The sequence below is a fragment of the Cryptomeria japonica genome, chromosome 5 (genome assembly GCF_030272615.1).
Source record: "Cryptomeria japonica chromosome 5, Sugi_1.0, whole genome shotgun sequence".
NCBI lineage: Eukaryota > Viridiplantae > Streptophyta > Pinopsida > Cupressales > Cupressaceae > Cryptomeria > Cryptomeria japonica.
Genome location: NC_081409.1, coordinates 352,542,083 through 352,567,451, shown reverse-complemented (window position 1 = coordinate 352,567,451; position 25,369 = coordinate 352,542,083). Strand labels below are relative to the sequence as shown.

Sequence of the window (25,369 nt, the reverse complement as noted above, 5' to 3'; positions counted from 1 at the left end):
CAAACTGATTTTCCCAATTCCCTAATGACACCTTTCATTCACAACAATGCCAAAAATGAAGGGGTCATTGTAATCCTCATCATTTAATTATCAATCTAGGGTGTGTCTATGGCTGTATGCAAAAGAGAAGAAATAAAACTTGCTTCTATAACACACTTACAAGAATGGAAAGCTAGTCTAAAGCAGACTTACAAGAATTGAAAAGAGCACATTTTCATATAAGTAAATGAATAATCTATTTCACACTTTCAATAATTAAAAAGGCTAATATAATCCACATTTTGCTAGAAATGAAATGCTTGCTTGAATCAAAATTACTTTAAGAAAATTATGGAAATACATTGCTAGAAATGAAACTAGGTCTATCTTATTTCCTTAGGTTGAAACAATCCTTTCTAATCCCCCCTTTTATTCAATTTATTACAATGTATTTATAGAATTCTCATTCCATATCTACCCAACCAATTCACTAAGAATTTGGATCTAAGATACAATTTTTGAAGGGTTATTTATCAAACTCCAACTAAAACTATTGTCTTTCCAACTTGGAAAACTATTGTCTTTCATCAAGTTACTTATACCTTAGTCATTTTTTTGTCATTTACTACTCCTCTATTGTAAATATCAACAAACAATTTAAAGGGTTGGTAGCCGTTGATTTTCTCTTTCCAAATCATTTTGAAGTTATGAATTTTGTTAAGAAACAAGGGAGATATCAATATTTTATCGAAACTAGTTTTTCCACAATGTCTGGATGCTCGATTTTTAGAAAGTCTTCAAGTGTTGAACATTGATTGAATGAATTATTCATCAATTCACTTGACTAAATCATACTTATCATCATGAACACATGTTGTTATCATGCAATGACACTTGAGTGTTGTGGTAACTTGAGTTATCCTTGGTAAAGGAAGATAATGTGACACAAGATATCTCTTGGAGATTACATGAAACAAATACCTTTGCTGATTGATTTAAGAATGATTAACGCTCAATGAGCTTGCAAGAATATTGGAGTTTTGTGGGAGTCTTCTCTATCTACTTATAATGTATTCAACTCTTTTCTAAAGTGTCTAGAGTTCTTTGATGTCAATGTTTGGAACTCTCTACAATAAGTGTTTTTTAAGACTCCTTTTAATATCTTACACACCCATGAAGAAATATTAGGAGCAATATGGATTACATTTATTACTAAAAATAAACCAAATATTTACTTTACATTTTTACTTAAACAAGCTAAAGAACTTTCAATCATTACTCAAATGCACTTTAACACTAAAGCATCAGGAAGAAATGGATGATTTTAATGGGTTAAATATGAGACAATTTATGGTATTATCAACGGTAACATTTGTCGTGATGTGGATGGCTTAGAAAATATGTCCATTCATTCAACTACATAGGTCCCATGTCTAGTGGCTACATGTTCAGGTCCTATTAATACTATGGCTAATGGCTACATGTTCTTGATGGGAATGAAAGCTAGTGCTACTTTATTTTGGTGACTATGGATGGTTCCTATAGTGTGTAGATAAAATTTGAGGAACTATATTATAGAGAGAGATTCAAAAATCATACTTAGAATTCAGCAAGGTTTGAGCAATTGTGCCCATATCTAAATTTACTACAAGATCCTTGTTTACTATTGTGAATACAAATTACACCATGAAAGTCTCTTTGTTTAATGGTTTGTGAGAAAATTCAATCAATCATTTGATCTAAAAACAAAATCATATTGGGCTAGTGGTGGTCAAGTAGATTGCACCATTGCATATGCTTCATCAATTCCATATTGTCTTAACCATCTTGGATGGAGCTTTCCTTTGTTCAATCTTTATACCTAAAATTATGTAAGAGTGCCTAGTAATGTTTATAGAATTATTTTTGATTAAATGAAGTGACAATGCCACTTGATTCATTGATTTTGGATTATTTCTACTTCATGGGATGCTTCTGTCCAAATTTTATTAAGAGCATTCAACTGCATGAGTTTCTCCTTTTGGCTACTACTAAGTCCATCCTTAGTTCTAGTGTTTTTTTTTTTTCAATTTTCAAACTCAATAGGAAGGACAACCTTCATCACATACATAATTTTATATGGTGTGAATTCTATTATTCTCTTCCAAGTTGTTCTACATGCCCATACAACTTCAAAAAGTATAGCTACCCACTCTTTTTGGTGTAAGCTAACCATCTTAGTTAAGATGGTCTCAATGTTGCTATTGATAACCTCAACCTAGCCATTAGATTTTGGATGATAATAGATATATATTTTATGTCTAATATTGTATTCATTTGCTAATTCTAAATAAACAAATCTTAAATAAACAAAAAGAATTACAATATAATTAAATAGATAAACACAAAATTAACTGGTAAATACACACTCAATTAGTTACACACAGGCTTGGCTACCTGTCATATGGATATTCGATGACGGTTTAGTCATTTCAATGCCTTTCATTGCAGAAGATTGAAATATAGATTCTTAAAAAGAAATGAAAATCATTGTCCTCTCTTTATTCATTTCATACACACACACACAAATATATATATATATAAAGAATAAAAAAATGATAAATTAGTAATATATGCAAAAATCTTAAATTTACCAAGTTTCTAAATTTATGAAGATAAAAATTATATTCTATTATTTCAATTATAACAATTTTCTATGTTCATTTGAAAAAAATGAAATATCCTAAAAATTTATATTAAAATATTATAAAATTAGAAACAATTATATCTTTCCATTTCAAAATATTCTAAATAAATTTATATTTTTATAATAAATATTTTAAACTAATATATATGAATATTATAAAATAATACTATAATATTATATATTACTCACTATAATTTATATGTCAATGCATACGGTCTCATAATTTTTTAAGCTGTCAAATACGATTCAAAAGTGAAAAAACGACCATCTAACCTGTCAAATTCCTGATACACATCTATTTCTTGCTTTTATGAACCCTATTTTATGTTTCTGTCACCTATTTAGCTTTATTCCAGCTAATTAGAAAGCGACGTTTTAATTAAAAAATCCATATTTTATTTTGTAATTAATTCTCTAACAATAAAAGCATTGCGAATCACGCAACCTATGATTATGATTTCCATCATTACCAGGAAAAAATGACCAGGTAAAAGCGGTCCGTGCTATTCATGAATTTCACGTTTCGCTGTTTTAAAATGCAGCGAAACGGAAGCAGAAAGATCAGATCTCGGGGACCACTGTTATTAACTGAGTTTTTTTGTCAACTTGCAATATTTTGAGCATTTGATCTGGTCGTAAGGAAAAGCACGCGATACTATGCAAAGAAAACTGCTGTGACAGGTTCAATGGTCGAAACCGGTAGCCTTTTTCCCTCTCAAACTTTATTTGCTCAACTTTTTTATTTCCATTTCCACACAATAGAAAGCGGTGGAAGACAGGAGTTTACTTACGGTAAGTTTTTTGTTTCCGTTTTGATACCCTAGGAATACAGAAGTTTACTTGCTGTTAACTTTTTATTTCCATTTTAATCTGTCAAAAGCGACTGATAACAGATGTTTGCTTGCTGTAACTTTTTATTTCCATTTGATAGCTCAAATGGAAGCACGGAAAGTGACGGAAAACAGAATACACCGCATTTTACTCATTTTCTGTTTTTCCGCCCCGTGAATGTTTACCGTAAAGGCCGTGCAGGGCAGGTCGCGTGATCAGAACGGGGAATGAAAATGATAGGCCAGCCAACTTGCTCAAGGGCAATTACTTAACTCTTCTTGTACACCGTTGACAGCAAATCGCCTTGTCAGCGATTGTTTTCGACTTAATGACAGGGCTGCCTAATCTTGGAAGGCTGCTAAAACGGTTCATCACAACAATTTCGCCTTCTAGGGAAAAGGTAAAGTTTTGCTAGGTTTTTGTGCATTCGCCACTATTTATTCTCAAACAGATCCGGGAGTTTTCTTGCTATTGCTTGTGTTTTTTTCCTTCGGTGTTGCTCGAATACCAAAATAACCTTAGTAGCTATGATGATTTTGGAAATTTCGGCGATTTGTTCAACGACTGAAACAAGATTTGCTTCTTTTCAAGGTTTGTAGTGCTTTCAATGTTGTATTTGTGTTACATAACTCTTTGAGATATTCGCTTTGTGCAGCTTTATGAGGCAAGGGAATTATTGTAGAACGTCTCAAATATTGACAACGAGAGAGAGCACGCTTGTATTCTCTTTATATGAATTTGGAGGCTGCTTGTATTACATATTTGGGCGTACATGCGTGCTCTTATTTCGTAGTCAATGTGTAACTGTTCTACAATTTTTTTAAGCCTTTACAGGATTACAACAGTTATTTAAGGTGGATCTTAAACGTAAGGCGAGTTGTGCTTTTGACGTTATTGAAAGAAAAGCGACAAAAGGTCGAATCTGTTTTACATGAAAGCCTAAGCCAATGCAAAAGATTGGCCGCAGGTTCGAAATCGATTATTAAATCGCATGTTATCTTAATTGAGAAGATTAGGAAATTACAGTCTTTTTACATGAATTTTTAGGTTTAGAAAAAATACTGTAGTAATTTTGTTTCTTACAGCTGTTCTTTTTATCACACTCAAATCACAATTTTCTATTTTAAAATTGGATGATTACTTATCATTTTCGTCTAATGTCATAGGAGGATTGAATGAAATTTTTACAGTTTACTTTTAGGTTTTTTGAAAAAGTACTGTACATAGTAATTTTGTTTCTTATAGCGTGTCCTTTTTATCATACCGTAAATACAAATTTCCTTTATTAACTGCCATGATTATTTATCATGTTCGTTTGATATATATAAGAGGATTGATAGATTTGTCGATAGAACTGTCTTCTCAGAAACCAGAGGTTACAGGTTCAAGTTTGACTTTATCATTTTCAATCATAATTTAATGAATCAATACTTCCATTTCAATCCTTGATCCATCATAAGATGATTTACTGAGATACTGATGAACCTTGATTTTTTTGTTTTATTTGTTTCAGGAGCCTTGACCTAATGATTTCCTTGCAAGAATGATTCAGACTACATCTTTGCAGAGGAACCAAAGGTCCTCATGTTGAAGGCAAACACTCTTCCGGATCGACGGTAGCATTCCGGAGTATTATGTTGTTCGATACACTTGCAGGTTCAATCCATCTCTTTGAAAGAGAAAATCTCGACTTTATTTTCACACAGACATTATAAATAAACGAAATCAGGACAAGAGTTTGATTCTGTTTGCTTATTAAATTATGACAACTTATTCCTGAACTCCTGCAATATTATGGAATCTTTTTCTTCAGATTAAGAGGACTTTCTGTTCGTCCCTTTGAAGGAGTCTTCATGAGGAAAGGAAATAAGACCAGTGAAAAAGGTCCAAAAATAAATATCATTTTTCTGTGCAACTTTTACATGGTAAAAGCGTTAGAATATGACAGCAGCAACAACTTGTGTCATAGTTCTGTTCAAAGTAAAAATGAAGGTGTGTCACAACTTAAGTGGAAGGTTAAAATACATATACATATTGAACTCTGTTTTTCACAATATTGCTGACAACCTGTAATAGAGAGTCGCTACTGCTGCTTGTGTCAATGGAATTTGAAAACAAATTGATTTAAATTTATTATTTTTCAATTCTTTATTATTTGATTTTATATGATGCCATGTTTTGAGTTATTGGTCTTTAGAATGGCTTTCAATACTTTCTTTAGAATGGCTTTCAATACTTTCTTTAGAATTTTAATACCACAGATAAAATTTATTATAGGTAAAAAAAATTGACAGTGGACTGGATAGGACCGTAGAAAGTAGTTACAGGTAAAAAAATTTAAACGCTGTCTTTGGTATGAATAATTATCTGAAGAGGATTTATCATGGAAATAAATTCCAAAAGTTATCCGGTGATATGCATGATAAAATTTGTCAAAACAATTGATTTGACGAGAAGAAAGATGATTGGCATGAGAAAGGTAGATGCAAGTAGAAAGGTAAAAGCACATGGCTACAGTGCTGTATATACCTCCTCATTCTTCATGCCTTCAAAATAAGGTTCAAGGATTGATTTTATAAGCCTTAGTTTTGCAGTGTATCAATTATAATCTGAGGTACATGTTTCTCAATGGGAGCATGTGATGTTAGGGAGTGATAAGAGTAGTTTTTCATTATCACATGTATTTGATGTTGTTTATTCTTTTTGGTCTGTATATAAGATTCTTCCATGGGAGTGTACATTGACTTTGCTGTGTTACTCTGGTTGTATATCTACAGTTTTATTGGTTTATATGCTGAGCTTGACCAAACACTTCTCTACTGTGACATCTCCAATGGGCACAAAGTATTCAAAAAATGAAACTTCAGAAAAGGTTTTTCATCTTCTCAATTTTATATTTCATTTTACTTACATGGTGAAAGTTTTACATTCATAATACATATTTTATTTGAAAATGGTGATACTGTTTGATTTCAAAATATTCTGTTGAGTTATCTGAAAATCTGTGCAAAGACCAGCCTGACATTTTGGTTTTCATTTCTAGGCATATCATTAAGGAAAGGTTTAAAATACTTGCTGAGTGCTGTTGCATGTAATTTTTTTTATCATATTTAATTTCTCTATTAATAAATTAGTAAAATTATTTCAAATATATATAAAATATTTAAAATAAACTACTGTAATTTAATGTTCCTTTTAAAAGAAAACAAAAAATAACAAAAATAAATAATTAAGTTTTAAGATTTTATATTATGATTAATAAGGTAATTGTTGTAAATTTTTTATTATTATGAAAAATATAGATTGTGTTTTATGATAAAATAACATAAGACTTTTTTTTTTTTGTTTGGTTTTTTCTATGTATCTTATTTTCTTGCTGTTATTAGATATTTTAATGATGCTAAGGAAAATTGTAGGCTATATAGTGAAATTATAGAAAGAGTGATTGGTTAAAATTGTGGCAAACAATGATGCAAAATCTATGAAATTTATAGAGGAAATTGTAGATAAAGATCTATGTGGACAAAGATCAAAAGCAGTGTAATAGTGAAATTGCTTTATATTATTTTTTAGTAAACTTTGTTTGTATATTTCATAATTATAGGTCATTTACATTTATTGCTTCTAAAATTAACAAAATTTCAAACTTAAATATGGATTGGTTACATAAATGATGTAAGATTACAAGAAGAGTTTCTTTTATAAGTATATTTTATGCTTCATTTAAAAAATTTGATCATCATATTTACATTTGGAAATATATATGAATGTGTTTACAATTTTTACTTTTATGGTTTGTAGTGAGATGGTATGTTAGACGGTATAATATAACTTAACTCACCTTTTGGGACAACCTCATTCATTTTCTTACATATGCTCAAATATACACCCTTTCTCTCATTCTTCTTGGAAAACATGGGCTTCTTCTGAAGTAAATTATTTTTTTATGATTGCAATCTTTATCTACATATTATTTTACACAAATAGATATAAAGTGAGTGCATGCATGTTGTATAATAGGATGAAAGTCCATGATTTAAATGAATTATAAGCTTCAAACAAGATGAATTCTCTAGTAAATGTTAAATGAATAGTAAGAACACTTAAATATTATTAGGCTTTAAACATGATTGTAACAAGTAAAACATATTTTATTAGTTGGAGAAGGAAAATTTACATCAAATCATAACAATATTGTAAACCATGCTTATAGTGTATTGAGATTTATAGTGGGATATGTTACTTTGTTTAGGTCAATAAAAGAATATATCAACACATCAATTTTAATTTTTTTTATCATTTTAATTTGATAGACACATAATATTTAATATTTTTATAAGTATGTGGCCTTCTGAGGGATCCAATGAGGATAGGCAGGAGCTTAGAAATATTTATTTTCTGTTAATGCAAGCATGTAGTTCTGACCCAAAAGGCAAACTTTTGGTGGCCTTGGGATATCAGGAGCTAGATAAGTAGAGTCAGGGGAATGCAAATTTTTTCATGTGGTTGGTTGTTCATAATAGATGCCTAACCTAGGATAATTTGAGAAAGCGGGGATTTCAAGGCCTTTCTATGTGCTCCCTTTGAAATCTTGGTTAGGAGAGCTCCTCTCATATCTTCTTTTCTTGCCCCTTCTCTAGGGAAAGTTGGCATTGCTAGTGGGGAGTGTGGAATAAGGCTTGTCTCCATGCTTACTCTTTGGCTAAGTTCTAGGGTTTATTGGGGAACTCCTTGGCTAAGACTTTGTTTCTTCACATTGCTTGGAATATATGCCCTTCCTTTTATTCTCTAGCAGGTTTGGTTGGAAAGGAATAGAACTTTTTTTCAAGACAAAAGAATGTTGAGCCATCAAGTTTGTATGTGTATTGGTAGTGGCTTGTAGGAGACATTATTAACAAAGTGCGATTTGTCTACTCATGTTGATCCACTATGAGGGGTCGTTGTGTTAGGAACGAGGTTTGTTAGGATGGATTTTGGTCACCTCCCCCTATTGATGTTTTGAAGATAAGTACTAATGGCTCTTCTAGAGGTAATCCTAGGCATGTTGGGATTGAAGGGGTTGGTGGAGATAGTGATGGAGTGGTTTAGATCTTCTTCTTCTTATATAGAGGCCATCATACTAATAACCTCATGGAGGCTATTGCTATTCTCTTTTCCTTGAAGAGATGTTATGCCCTTGGGTGGAGAAAAATCATTTCTGAATCTGATTCATAAATTATTATTGATATGTTGAAAAATTGAATAGAAGAAGGTTTAAAATAATTGATGACATTGTTGTTGCATGTTAATTTTTATCATACTTTATTTCCTTATTCAAAAATAAGTAAATTATTTCAAATACATATAAAATACTTAGAAATAAATTAGTGTAATTTAATGTTTCTTTGAAAAGAAAATAAAACATAATTAAAATAAATAGTTAAGTTTTAAGATTTTACTTTATGATTAATAAGGTAATTGTTGTAATTTTTTTATTATTATTATGAAAATATAGATTGTGTTTAATGATAAAATAACATAAGGCTCTCTTTTTTTTGTTGGATTGGTTTTTTCTATATATCTAATTTTCTTGTTGTTATTAGATAATTTAAAGATGTTACGAAAAATTATAGTCTATATAATGAAATTGGAGAATGAGTGGCTAGTTAAAAGTGTGGCAAACAATGATGCAACATCTATGGAATTTTGCTACATGTTATAGAGGAAATTGTAGATAAAGATCTATATGGAAAAAGATCAAAAGGAGGGTATTAGTGAAATTGTTTTATATTTTTTTAGTAGACTTCGTTTGTATATTTTGTAATTATTGGTCATGTTTTTGAAAATTAACAAAATTTAAAACTTAAATATGTAACATTACAAGAAGAGTTTTTTTCTTTTATTAATATATCTTATGCTTCAATTAATTTTTTAATCATCATATTTATATTTGAAAATATATATGATTGTATTTACAATTTTTTACTTTTATGGTTTGTAGTGAGATGATATATTAGACAATATAATATAACTTAACCCACCTTTTGGGATAACCTCATTCATCTTCTTGCATATGCTCAAATATACATCTTTCTCTCATTCTTATTGGAAAACATGAGCTTCTTTTGAGGTAAATTATTCTTTTATGATTACAATCTTTATGTATATATTGTTTTATGCAAATATATATAAAGTGAGTGTATTCATGTGTTGTCCATGATAGTATTGCACAATACTTGCACAAATTTACCTCTTCAAATTTATAATAGTATTTAATATCATAGAGATGTGTAAGAGCATCTCACAACATCGTAAGATTCTAAGATACCTTATGATTATTTTATGGCATGCATAAGATTATGTAAGAGGGGAGTTACATTGTTGATTTGAATGATTACAAACTTATGACCACATATTATGACACATTACAAAACATATTTGAATGGAGATAATGGACTCAAAATAGAGTTCCTATTTTTGGAAGTGGACTATGAGAAATTATGATAGTTGTAAGAGAATTTGTTAAAAATGGCTAGCAAACTCCTTTAGAATAGGGTGATGGAAGTTGGGACCTTGATTTGGGAATAATTTTTGCTTCCCATTTTTTCCTCATGATTTATGGGTTGTACCATTTATGGTTTCACATATTTATTCTCCTATTAATTCAATGCTCGAGATGGGGGTTTTACAATGTACTTGTAGGAACTATTATGTTATTTAAAACTCACAAAATAGTTAGTGATACATGTATGTGTATGTTCACAGACTGTATTTTAATAACATTTTTGCTAATAGTGAAAACAATATTAACATATTTGCTATTAGATTTTCATAAAAGGGTCTTCCTAGGATAAATTTGTATCTCGTGAGATTACAATATCTATGTGTTAAATTTCTTTAATGAAATTATTTAGATTGATCTCTCTATACATTCTCCTCTCACATATTAGTGTAGGAAATATTTTTGCAAGATTAGATTTCTTTCATTTGATATTAAAGATTGATCAACTTGGGTCTTAAGTGTTAGGAGATTTTTTTTGAATTAATTTTGATTTGAGTGGGAGTGTATGTAGAAAATATATTTGTTTTAGGGTTTGGATGAAAAGTATGTGTTGATTGAAGATGTACATATTTAGTGACATTGTTTTTGAGTTGTTGAAGATCAAGATGACATATTTATTGATATCTATTAAGAATCATGGGTTGTGAAATATTTGAAAACAAACCTATAGGAATGAAAGACAAAAAACATGCTATGTTATATAGTAAGGTAATATGACATATCATTCTTTTCTTAAATTTGATTTAGTTTTGTTGAATGTTTTTTGAAGAATCCACTTTAGAAAATGTTTAGGAAAAGATGGGTGACCTATACTAGGTAAAATCCTTAGCTAACAAGATTTAACTATCGAATAAATGTACACTTTGAGGATAGGGGAGGGTGATTTATAGCTAATCATCTTAATGCATTCAACATGATTATTAGATAGTTATACTTAATAGGTGTGAAAATAGAAGAAACTTGATTTAGTATCATTTTTTAAATTTGAATATTCTTAAAAAATGTAAAAATTGAAATTATTTCAATGATGGATAGATGAATTTCTTGGTTTTTTTTGTCGAAAAAATATAAGGAAAATTTGAATTTTTGAAATGAAATATGATGTGTTTGAATGGGGGAAAAAACATCTCCTCCATGAAATTTCAAAATTGAAATCATGTTATAAATATTATTGCATCATTAGTTTTATATTATTTTTCATGCCACATTCATTCGTAAATGTGACGATCTTAGGACTTATGTGTTAGAGATTAATACGGGAATGGCTTCCAATGTTTTTTGAGGCATGGAGGGGTCATTAAGATATCTCTTTGGGAAGTTTCATAAACAAATGAAAGATAATGAAACACATGGATAAATAAATTAAGCAAGATAATTGATGCCCGTTCATGCTTCTAGAGTGCTCAAGATGAATTTGGAAGACATGCCCATTTAGGGAGATACATCTTGTATGATTAGGTCTCCTCATCTCTTGTGAGATGAGCACTTTCTTCTTCTTAGCTAGTAATTTAGGCTATTGCGATGACACTCCCTATTCTCTCTCTAACATCTAGTCCTTATGTAGATTGAATAGAACCTAAAAACTATTGTAATTTATTTCATGATGGTATTGGTATATCTTACATGCCTTGGATGATGTTTAATATCTATGTTGATATTTGTGTATGCCTACTTCCTCATGTTTCTTGTGTGAGTGTGTTTGGGCCTTGTGACCATCTCCTAGTATGGTGGGGTGTGCCTACAAGTATCACATAGTTGGGTGGTGTGTAAACCACCATTGGGGACTAGAGGATCATTGATGAAGAAATTGATGTTTGGACCATCAATACATATGTTTAATTATGTTTTTGTTCTCACTAAGAATTGCACCCAAATACTAATCTTTAAAGCTTAGCAATCATGTACAACATAAGGACATCCTCGGGCTATGAGTGACCTAAAGTGAGGACGAACCTCTAAATTATGGGCTAGTTCCCTTTAAATACCTCCTAAAAACTATTTAACTAGATAGAAAAGGGATAAAGAGATTGGTCTTGAACTGAAAACTACTAGCCCTAGGAGTTGATATACCGAAATTTTGAGATTCTACTTGCTGTCCTAAAATCACAATCAACTTCAAATAGAGGAGTTTTATTGTTCACAACTCAAATTAGATCATGAAATGCATGCGTTTTTATAAGAAGGTTTTAGTTTCAATGTTTGCATGAAGGAAAACAAGGTTTCACAACTTCATTCTATTTGAATCAACCTAACACAACTTATAACTTGCATTTAGCACGAACTCTCTTGTTTTGACATTGTGTAGCATCATAAATTGTAACCTTGTACAATTCATACCTCATATTTGTGCTCCTACTTTAGAGTGTCCTATCTCCATTTCCCCTATGCCAATTTTGGCCACTTTTCTCTAGATCTGAGGTCACTTGTATACACTACTAAGTGGAACCCATCCCAAGGTTATCCCCCCTTCATTTATTGGTTGCTTGTCTTGTTTTTGGAGGAAAAGGATGTTGTCATGCCCCTGTTTGGACTAGGGCGCCATAATGTCCCGATTCTCCTTAAATAGGACCCATTTTAAATGTGGGTGGAAATTTCCCTTCCACGATGGATTTTGGTCCCTGTGGCTCCATTTGATCACTGGAGGTTAGCCTAATTGGTATTTTACCTAGGGAAACCTATATAAAGACATCCTATCAATTCATTTTGACATCACTCTCATACCCCATCATTCATGCATCTGTTTAGTATTCATCATCAATAATTCTCAAGCATTCAAGGTAGTATTTCATCCCACCAATCCTTCAAGCATACGTGTTTGATTAGGTCATTCATGTTCATGTGTTTATCATGTTATTGGATTCAACATTCATGATCACATCTAAAGAGAATTGCATCATCCATCTTCTATTAACCATTGTAGATATGAGGTATATCTTCCAAAATTTAGTTTAGTATTTACATTTCCTATTTCAATTTAATTCAAGGTTAATTCCTAAACTAGGGTTTGACTTATCGACAACACCCTTTTATCTCTTTTTGTGTATAAAAGTAGGAGCTGGCGATCGAAGATTCAGATAGAATATACAATGACAAACACGTTCAATTTTTACAGGAGCAAAAAGTGGAGGACCAAGGCAACCTACCACCCTAGTCCTGAGAATTTTGCCTGATCATTTGATAGTGGATCCTGTGCATCTCCTTAATTTGGAAAATATCCCACTTGCCCATGTAGGAGTTGTAGGACCAGGGCGACCAACCACCCTTGTCCTAATAATTCAACCCAAATTTCTAGCTACAAGTTCTAATTCACTTTCCTTGCTCAGATCTCTGTTTATGGCTCCATGTGAAGTTTGTAGCATCTTGTTATTACTATTCTACTACGATATTTCATTATTTTACCCTAAAATGTATAATATAAATCCAATTTCAACTCTAAAAGGGGAGACAACCTATATGTAAATTTAATTGATATCTCAACCCTTTTCAATAATTGAATTGTGGCTAGATCTACTGAATTTATCCCCCCTTTTGAATGCATGGTTTATCTTGTGAAATTAGTGGTCTTAATATCCTAATTGGTGAAACCCTAATTTCCAAATCACACCAATACATTTTGGTGAGCTTGATGTATCTTACACTTCCATCTTCTAATTTTTAAATCTGATTTGGGGCACGTTTCAAAATGGAATTCACTAAATTTGATTGGTTTTCTATTTCACACGTGATTACATTATTTCTTAGTTATATTTATCAAAATCATGTGTTGGATAATGGTTTAATTCATTTTACATTACTTCTTTTCATTCATAGTACTCTTGCGTATGACATTATTAGAATTTCAAAGATATTGTTAGCATTTGGCATTATAACAGACAATGGGAGATTGTTGGCATTTCAATAAGGATATTGAGAAGGTTGTTGATGATTATTGATATAACTAATTAAGGATGTTTACTGTCTTGATATTATTATTTTTTCATTGATGTCAAGATATTGATTTTCTAATTGAGTATGATGTTGCCATATCTTGAGAAGTATGATTTGAAGAGTATAAAGATGTCGGTAAAAGACACATAAAGAATATGATGAATAAGGGGATGAATAAGGTATTCAATGGGCAACTATTACTGAGTTAGACAATGATGAGATCATGATGTTTAGATTGTTTTAACATCATACATATATTGTAAATTGTAACATTAATACTATACTATGTTACTGAGCAAAGAACCTAGTCAGCAAACCCTAAGGTTATTGCTATCGGTCAATGAAGGCAGAATGTCTACCGAGTGAAGTTTAGTATTCACCGAGGTGTAACCGAGTTATAACATAATACATTAAATGGTTACATGCGTTATTTAATGAAGGAGCTAATGAGTTGGAACTGATTAGATGATTGGTATGCCGTGCATAAATTTTGTTAATGAATCTAAGGCAAAGGAAAATCAACATGAAGATCTACAGCTTAGATTGAACTACAATACCCTAGCACAAGTTCCAAGAAATGTATGCAAGTTCCTAGGTGGGGTAAAACGTTTTCAGATTGAAGGATACATTGAACCTGGTCAAAATTTGAAGATCTGATGGCTATGATTGATCATGGGAAATGTGATCAAGGAGATTAAGTGGTTAGCTAATTGTTTATAAATAGGGAACTATTGATAAATAGTGTATGCGGGCAAATGTATGCACAGGGATGCTACATAGTGCTTACCGAGCACAAAAGCTTGAAGACCTGTTTGAATAACAGAGTATAGAAGCCCAACAGATGGACAAGATTAGTTCTATGTCTAGATTGTATTGAGCAAATAAGAATCTACTTTAGCATTTTAGATGTGAAGTTGCAGATAGATTTTTATTACTGTTATTTTGTAAAAGTGATAGAAAATATCTTAACCAAGTGGACTTAACAATCTTATTTGTAAAACCCTCTAGCAAGGTGACATTCTGATTGAGTGTTTGAAATCCTTTAACAAGGTCACTTCTAACAAGGTGAAGATCCTAACAGATCTGAGGGAAATCCCTTAACCGGGTCACATCTAGCAATGTGTTTATAATCTTTAATAGGATTTGCTTTTAACTGAGCATTCTCTAGAAGAGTATATTTCTTAGTGGGTCCGAAATCGCACAATGGTTTTTCCCTATTTGGGTTTCCATGTTAAATCTGGTGTTATGAGGTTTATGATGTTTATATGCTTTTGAGTTTGCATGTTTAGTAGTTTTGGTTATATTACTGAAGTGTATGTTACCAAAGTTGAATCTAATGTTTTTATGGAAGATTAAGTTTGTATGATTCATCCGCCCCTCTCATCTTGTTGGCTATTGGATCTGTACTTACATTAAGTATCAAAACTATCAATTGGTATCAGAGCTTTGGACTCTGGAAGAAAAGTTTACAAGTACTTGAGGCTAAGATCCGAAGATGTATAAGAGGGATGCAATGAAGCTGAACAAGTCAAGTTTCTCTACATGGTAGAAAAGGATGAAGCTACACCTATCAGGAGTTGAGAATATGCTGTATATTATCTAGAGAATGATTTCATCACACCAAGCACCTATCCATTGACTATGGAAGAGATAAAGGCAAAGAAAGAACATATCCAAGCAATGATTGAAATAACATCTACATTGACCGACTCAGAGTTTAATGATCTAGAAGGCTGCAATGATGCAAAGGCTATGTGGAATAAGCTCATATCAGTATATGGAGGAGATGAACATGTTGAAAGAGCAAAAGTAGATAGTCTAAGAGGACAACTTGAATCTATGAGGATGAATGAAGGTGAGAACATAACTTGGTACAGTACAAGACTAAAGGAGATTGTCAATCAAATCAAAGGAGCAGGTGGAACTATTGAAGAAAAGGATATAACAAGTAAGTTGTTAAGAACCCTTCTACCAGCTTATGCAATTCGAGTCTCTGCAATCAATGAATTGAGGTCTGTACCTAATATGCCAGTTTCTTTAGATGCTACTATTGGTAAGCTGCATGCATTTGAGTTAAGTAACTTTGATAACAGTGGATCTTCAGTAAATAAAGTTGAATCTGCATTTAGTTCTTTTCATCTTGATGAATCTAATGATTACAATGAAAGAAAGTGTAAGTACTCTGAAGGAGATCACAGTGGAGCAAGTGAAAGATTTTGTAAGAACATGGAAGAAGTACACAAACTGTATGAGGAAATCAGAAAGCAGGAAGAGTTTGAAGCACTATTAGCTAGAAGGTTACCGAGAGGCAAAGGTAAGTATAAAGGAAAACTACCTTTGAAATGTTTCCATTGTGATAAGATAGAACATATGGCTTCTAACCATCCTGACAAAGATTCTACTAAAAAGAGAGATTACCGAGATGACAGACAAAAAGACAATCATTACAGAGGACACCGAGACTTTAGAAGAAGAGATAGAAAAACATGCTTAATAGCTGATGAGGAATCCAATGATGATAAATCCAATGAAACTGATATAGAGGAAGTAGTTTATGTGGCTATCAAAGATGGATCAGATGAAGAAAGGTATGAAGAAAACACTTTAATATCTCACATAAATACTAATGATTCTTGGATCATAGATAGTGGATGCTCACATCATATGATAGGTGATAAACACAATTTTGTTATGTTAGAAGATTATGATGGAGGCAATGTTAGATTTGGTAATAATGCACCATGTCCGGTGAAAGGTAAAGGATCTATAACACTTCTTGACAATGCAAGATTTAATGATGTTTATTGGGTTGAAGGTTTGAAATACAATTTGTTGAGTGTAGCATAGCTAAACAATATAGGTTATCGAATAGAATTTCAGAAAGGAGTTGTCAAAGTTCATGACAAGAATGGAAAGTTAACTGCTACTGCGACACAAACAAAAGGTAACACATTTCACCTTGACTCAACTAGGAACAAGTTTCTGTATGCAAAGATAGATGATACCTGGTTATGGCATATGAGGTTTTGTAAGGTAAATTTTGATAATCTGATCAAAATAAGTAAGAAGCACTGAGTAAGAGGTCTATCGAGTCTTGAAAAACTTGAGAATGCTATGTGTCGAGGATGCCTGATGGGTAAGATGACAAAATCAAGCTTTACAAGTAAGTCTTACACTTCTAAGGGAATTTTAGATCTTGTCCACACTGATCTTTGTGGTCCTATGAAAGTTCAAAGTTATTATGGTGATAAATATTTCATATTATTTGTGGATGACTATTCAAGGATGATATCAGTAATGTTTTTAAAAGAAAAATCTGAAGCTTTTCAAATGTTTAAATGGTACATGGCAAGAGTTGAAAATGAAATAGGAAGACAATTGAAATGTCTTAGATCAGATAGAGGAGGAGAATTCACATCTGATGAGTTCAACTTATTCTACAATGATCATGGTATTAAAAGACAAGTCTCTACACCGAGAACTCCACAGCAGAATGGAATAGCTGAGAGAAGAAATAGATCTATTGTGGATTGCGCTAGAACTTTGATGATTGAAAAGAAAGTGCCACAAACATTTTGGAGAGAAGCAATAAGCACTGCAGTTTACACCCTGATACGAGTACAACTAAAGAAAGGTACTTTGAAGACACCATATGAAATTTGGTATGACAAGAAACCTAATGTAAGTTATTTTAAAATCTTTGGAAGTAGATGCTATGTACACAAAGATGATAGAAATGACAAGTTTGATCAGAAAAGTGAAGAAGGAACATTTCTAGGTTATTCTTCTAGAAGCAAAGCATTTAAATGTTTGATCAAATCATCTAACAAAATAGTAGAAAGTGCAAATGTGAAAATTGATGAATTTGTAGAAAGAAATAATGAAGGAAATTCCAAAGAACTAGAAGATTATGATAAATTTGTCTATGTTCAACCGACAAGTCCTACCAAGAAAACTGTTGAAGAAATGTAGAGAATATCTAGTTACCGAGTGATGAAGAAGATCATATAGAGCCTATCGAGCCTGTATTAGCCAAGTATGTCAGAAGATATCATGCACCAAGTCAGATTATAGGAGATAAGGATGATCCAGTGATGACAAGGAATAAACTGAGACAGAACACATGTTTGATATCCAAATTTGAACCGAGAATAGTGAAAGAGGCATTTAATAGTGAAGATTGGATAAATGCTATGACATAAGAGATTGATCAAATCAAGAAGAATGACACATGGACACTAATCTCAAGACCAAAGGACGAAAATGTAATCGGTACAAAGTGGATTTTCAGAAACAAGCTAAATGAAAAAGGAGAGGTCATTCGTAATAAATCAAGACTAGTTTGTAAAGGTTATGCTCAAGAAGAAGGAATTGATTATGGTGAAACTTTTGCACCTGTGGCTAGACTTGAAGGAGTAAGAACATTGTTGGCATATGTTGCTTTCAAAAACTTCAAGATATATCAAATGGATGTCAAATCTACATTTCTGAATGGAATATTAGAAGAAGAAGTTTTTATTGAACTACCTGAAGGATTTGTTGAAGACAATAATAAAGATCAGGTATGTAAATTGAATAAAGCATTATATTGTTTGAAACAAGCACCTAGAGCATGGTATGAAAGATTGCACTCTTATTTGATTAAGATTGGTTTTATAAGGACAAGTGAGAATAGAAATATATACATGATGAATGATGAAAATGGAATACTGATCTCAGCCATATTTGTTGATGATATTATATTTTGTGGAAATGACTCTCTATGCAAGAACTTTGGAAATGAAATGAGCAAAGAATTTGAGATGTCATTAATCGGTGAGATAAAGTATTTTAAAGGTTTACGGATACTGCAAATGAAAAATGAGATTTTCATTACTCAATCCAAGTACATAAAGGAAATCTTGAAGAAATTTGAAATGGAGGATTCAAAACCAGTAAGTACTCCTATGACTACCAACTGTAAACTATCAAAGAGTGATGAATCTACATCTGTTGATGAGACACTTTACTGATCGATGATTGGAAAGCTACAATATGTTGTTCACAGCAGACCAGACATAGCACATGCAGTAGGTATAGTTGCAAGATTCTCTGCAGATCCTAAGGAAACACACATGACAACAATCAAAAGAATTTTTAGATACTTGAAAGGCACATAGGATTATGGCTTAGTTAATCAGAAAGGAAATGATTTTGGTTTAAAAGTTTATACTGATGCTGATTGGGCAGGCAACATTGATGACAGAAAAAGCACAAGTGGAGGAGCTTTCTTTTTAGGAGAAAGGCTAGTGAGTTTGCTTAGCAAGAAACAAGGATGTGTTTCACAGTCAACAACAGAAGCTAAATACGTTGCTGCAGCATTGAATTGTACCAACATTGCATGGATCAAACAACTGTTGGAAGGAATAAATGAGAAAGTTACCAAGCTAGTAACTATATTCTGTGACAATACTAGTGCCATTAACATTTCAAAGAATCCTGTTATGCACTCTATTGTTGGCATTATAACAGACAAGAAAAAGGTTGGCATTCCAATTACAATGAGAGATTGTTGGCATTTCAATAAGGATATTTAGAAGGTTGTTGATGACTATGGATATAACTGATTAAGGATGATTACTGTCTTAATATTATTATTTTGTCATTGATGTCAAGAAATTGATTTTCTAATTCAGTATGATGTTGCCATATGTTAAGAAGTATGATTTGATGAGTATAAAGATGTCCGTAAAAGACACAGAAAGAATATGATAAATAAGGGGATAAGTTATTCAATGGGCAACTATTACTGAGTTAGACAATGATGAGATCATGATGTTTAGATTGTTTTGATATCCTACATATGCTATTGTTTGAAAGGTTAATAGTATACAATGTTACCAAGCAAAGAACCTAGTCTGTAAACCCTAAGGAACCTAGTTGGTAAACCCTAAGGTTATCGCTATCAGTTAATGAAGGCAGAATGTCTACCGAGTGAAGTTTAGTATTCACCGAGTTGTTACCGAGTTGTAACCGAGCTATAACAGAATGCATTAAATGTTTACATGTGATATTTAATGAAGGAAGCTGATGAGCTGGAGTGGATTAAATCATTGGTAAGCCATGTATGAAGATTGTTAAAGAATCTATGGTAAAGAAAGATCGGCATGAAGATCTACAGCTCAGATTGAACCACAATACCCTAACACAAGTTCTAAGGTGAAAATGCAAGTTCCAATGCGGGTTAAAACATTTTCAGATCGAAGGATACATTGAACCTGGAAAAGATTGAAGATCTGATGGCTATGATTGATCATGGGAAATGTGATCAAGGAGATTAAGCGGTTGGAAGATTGTTTATAAATAGGAAACTGTTGATAAACAATGTATGCGGACAAGTGTATGCACAGGGATGCTACATAGTGATTATCGAGCACAGAAGCTTGAAGACCTGTTTTGATAATAGAGTATAGAGCCCAGCATAGGGACAAGATTAGTTCTATGTCTAAATTGTATTGAACAAATAAGAATCTGCTTTAGCATTTTTAGATGTGAAGTTGCAGACATATTTTTATTACTGTTATTTTGAGAAGTAGCAGAAAATATCTTAACTGAGTGGACTTAACAGTCTTATTTGTAAAATCCTCTAGCAAGGTGACATTCTTATTGAGTGTTTGAAATCCTTTAACAAGGTCACTTCTAACAAGGTGAAGATCCTAACAGATCTAAGGGAAATCCCTTAACTGGGTCACATCTAGCAATGTGTTTGTAATCTTTAACAGGATTTGCTTTTAACCGAGCATACTCTAGAAGAGTATATTTCTTAGTGGGTCCAAAATCCCACAGTGGTTTTTCCCTATTTGGGTTTCCATGTTAAATCTGGTGTTATGAGGTTTATATTGTTCATATACTTTTGAGTTTGCATGTTTGATAGTTTTGGTTATATGACTGATATATATGTTACCGAGGTTGAATCTGATGTTTTTATTGAAGATTAAGTTTGAATGATTCACCCCCCCTCTCATATTGTTAGCTTGGCATTTGTACTAATCATATTTAGTATCAGAACTATCACTCTAAGACAAAGCACATCTCTATCAAATATCATTATCTTAGAGAAGAAGCTCAAGAGAAGAAAGTGGTGTTGGAGTATGTTAGCACAAAGAAACAAATAGCAGATATCTTTACCAAGCCACTACCAAGGGACACTTTTGAATATCTCAGAAGTAAGTTAAGGGTCCTACCCCTATCTTCTACTCACTGACCGAGTTCGGTGAAAGAATCAATTCAATGACTCTATCAAATATCTTTTTAGATTTGATGCCGATTTACACACTTTAGGATGTTTTCTAAAGGTGTACAGGAAACAATATAGGGAATAGTAATTGAAGACAAAATGCTCTGACTGAGACCCAGTTGATACACAATAGTAGGAAATCACTTCATACAGGAAGAACTTATGTTTTAGTTCTTTACTTTTTGGCATTGTTGTCAAAAGGGGGAAAAGACTAATATAAGGGAGAGAAGACTGATTGAAAAGATTGAAGAAAATAGGAGAAGTCTCATGTATGGGGGAGAAAATCTGTTGACAACAAGAGAGCATTTCAGCATTTCAGAATCACAGCAATCCGAATCTTTTTAAGGTCAAATCAAATGGTTTTGCCACCAATGCCAAAGGGGGAGATTGTTTGCATTTGGCATTATAACAGACAATGGGAGATTGTTGACATTTCAATAAGGATATTGAGAAGGTTGTTGATGATTATGGATATAACTGATTAAGGATGTTTACTGTCTTGATATTATTATTTTGTCATTGATGTCAAGAAATTGATTTTCTAATTGAGTATGATGTTGCCATATCTTGAGAAGTATGATTTGAAGAGTATAAAGATGTCGGTAAAAGACACAGAAAGAATATGATGAATAAGGGGATGAATAAGGTATTTAATGGGCAACTATTACCGAGTCAGACAATGATGAGATCATGATGTTTAGATTTTTTTAACATCATACATATGTTGTAAATTGTAAGGTTAATATTATACTATGTTACCGAGCAAAGAACCTAGTCGGTAAACCCTAAGGTTATCACTATACGTCAATGAAGGCAGAATGTCTACCAAGTGAAGTTTAGTATTCACCGAGTTATTACTGAGCTATAACAGAATACATTAAATGGTTACATGTGTTATTTAATGAAGGAAGTTGATGAGCTGGAACTGATTAGATGATTGGTATGCCATGCATAAAGTTTGTTAATGAATCTATGCCAAAGGAAAATCGGCATGAAGATCTACAGATCAGATTGAACTGCTATACTCTAGCACAAGTTCTAAGAAATGTATGCAAGTTCCTAGGCGGGGTAAAACATTTTTAGATCAAAGGATACATTGAACCTGGTCAAAATTTGAAGATCTGATGGCTGTGATTGATCATGGGAAATGTGATCAAGGAGATTAAGCGGTTAGCTAATTGTTCATAAATAGGGAACTATTGATAAATAGTGTATGCAGGCAAATGTATGCACACGGATGCTACATAGTGATTACCGAGCACAAAAGCTTGAAGACTTGTTTGAATAACAGAGTATAGAAGCCCAGTAGATGGATAAGATTAATTCTATTTCTAGATTGTATTGAGCAAATAAGAACCTGCTTTAGCATTTTAGATGTGAAGTTGCAGATAGATTTTTATTACTGTTATTTTGTAAAAGTGACAGAAAATCTCTTAACCAAGTGGACTTAACAGTCTTATTTGTAAAACCCTCTAGCAAGGTGACATTCTGATTGAGTGTTTGAAATCCTTTGACAAGGTCACTTCTAACAAGGTGAAGATCCTAACAGATCTAAGGGAAATCCCTTAACCAGGTCACATCTAGCAATGTGTTTGTAATCTTTAACAAGATTTGCTTTTAACCGAGCATACTCTAGAAGAGTATATTTCTGAGTGGGTCTGAAATCCCACAGTGGTTTTTCCCTATTTGGGTTTCCACGTTAAATTTGGTGTTATGAGGTTTATGATGTTTATATGCTTTTGAGTTTGCCTATTTAGCAGTTTTGGTTATATTACTGAAGTGTATGTTACCGAGGTTGAATGTGATGTTTTTATGGAAGATTAAGTTTGTATGATTCACCCCCCCTCTCATATTGTTTGCTATTGGATCTGTACTTACATTAAGTATTAGAACTATGAATTGGTATCAGAGCTTTAGACTTCAGAAGAAACGTTAAAAGGTACTTGAGGCAAAGATCCGAAGATGTATAAGAGGGATGCAATGAAGATGAACAAGTCAAGTTTCTCTACAAGGCAGAAAAGGATGAAGCTGCACCTATCAGGAGTTGGAGAATATGCTGTATATTATCTGGAGAATGAATTCATCATACCGAGAACCTATCCATTGACTATGGAAGAGATAAAGGCAAAGAAAGAACATATCCAAGCAATGATTGAAATAACATCTACATTGACTGACTCAGAGTTTAATGATCTAGAAGGCTGCAATGATGCAAAGGCCATGTGGAATAAGCTCATATTAGTATATGGAGGAGATGAACATGTTCAAAGTGAAAAAGTAAATAGTCTAAGAGGACAACTTGAATCTATGAGGATGAATGAAGGTGAGAACATAACTCAGTACAATACAAGACTAAACGAGATTGTCAATCAAATCAAAGGAGCAGGTGGAACTATTGAAGAAAAGGATATAACAAGTAAGTTGTTAAGAACCCTTCTACTAGCTTATGCAATCTGAGCCTCTGCAATCAATGAATTGAGGTCTATACCTAATATGCCAGTTTCTTTAGATGCTACTATTGGTAAGCTACTTGCATTTGAGTTAAGTAACTTTGATAATAGTGGATCTTCAGTAAATAAAGTTGAATTTGCATTTGGTTCTTTTCATCTTGATGAATCTAATGATTACAATGAAAGAAAGTGTAAGTACTCTAAAGGAGATCACAATGGAGCAAGTGAAAGATTTTGTAAGAACATGGAAGAAGTACACAAACTATATGAGGAAATCAGAAAGCAGGAAGAGTTTGAAGCACTATTAGCCAGAAGGTTACTGAGAGGCAAAGGTAAGTATAAAGGAAAACTACCTTCGAAATGTTTCAATTGTGATAAGATAGGACATATGGCTTCTAACTGTCCTGACAAAGATTCTACTGAAAAGAGAGATTACCGAGATGATAGACAGAAAGACAATCATTACAGAGGATACCGAGACTTCAGAAGAAGAGATAGAAAAACATGCTTAATAGCTGATGAGGAATCCAATGATGATAAATCAGATGAAACTGATATAGAGGAAGTAGTTTATGTGGCTATCAAAGATGGATTAGATGAAGAAAGGTATGAAGAAAAAACCTTAATATCTCACATAAATACTAATGATTCTTGGATCATAGATGGTGGATGCTCACATCATATGATAGGTGATAAACACAAGTTTGTTATGTTAGAATATTATGATGGAGGCTATGTTAGATTTGGTAATAATGCACCATGTTCAGTGAAAGGTAAAGGATGTATAACACATCTTGACAATGCAAGATGGAATGATGTTTATTGGGTTGAAGGTTTGAAATACAATTTGTTGAGTGTAGCACAACTAAACAATATAGGTTACCGAATAGAATTTCAGAAAGGAGTTGTCAAAGTTCATGACAAGAATGGAAAGTTAGCTGCTACCGGGACACAAACAAAAGGTAACACATTTCACCTTGACTCAACTCGAAACAAGTGTCTTTTTGCAAAGATAGATGATACCTGGTTATGGCATATAAGGTTTTGTCATGTAAATTCTGATAATCTGATCAAAATAAGAAGCACCAAGTAAGAGGTCTACCGAGTCTTGAAAAACCTAAGAATGCTATGTGTCAAGGATTCCAGATGGGTAAGATGAAGAGATTAAGCTTTACAAGTAAGTCTTACACTTCTAAGGGAATTTCAGATCTTGTGCACATTGATCTTTGTGGTCCTATGAAAGTTCAAAGTTATAATGGTGATAAATATTTCATATTATTTGTGGATGACTATTCAAGGATGATATCAGTAATGTTTTTAAAAGAAAAATTTGAAGCTTTTCAAATGTTTAAATGGTACAAGGAAAGAGTTGAAAATGAAATAGGAAGACAACTGAAATGTCTTAGATCAGATAGAGGAGGAGAATTCACATCTGATGAGTTCAACTTATTCTGTAATGATCATGGTATTAAAAGACAAGTCTCTGCACTGAGAACTCCACAGCAGAATGGAATAGCTGAGAGAAGAAATAGATCTATTGTGGATTGCGCTAGAACCCTGATGACTGAAAAGAAAGTGACACAAACATTTTGGAGAGAAGCAATAAGCACTGTAGTTTACACCTTGAACCAAGTACAACTAAAGAAAGGTACTTTGAAGACACCATATGAAATCTGGTA

At 32.5% G+C, this 25,369-nt stretch overlaps 1 long non-coding RNA gene across 1 annotated transcript; it reads left to right on the top strand.

Moving 5' to 3' along the window:
• Positions 1–3,120: 3,120 nt before the first annotated feature.
• Positions 3,121–5,682, top strand: LOC131034191 (uncharacterized). The gene is made up of 2 exons (XR_009103745.2): positions 3,121–3,457; positions 3,597–5,682. It is a non-coding gene; the product is annotated as an uncharacterized LOC131034191 (long non-coding RNA).
• Positions 5,683–25,369: the final 19,687 nt, after the last annotated feature.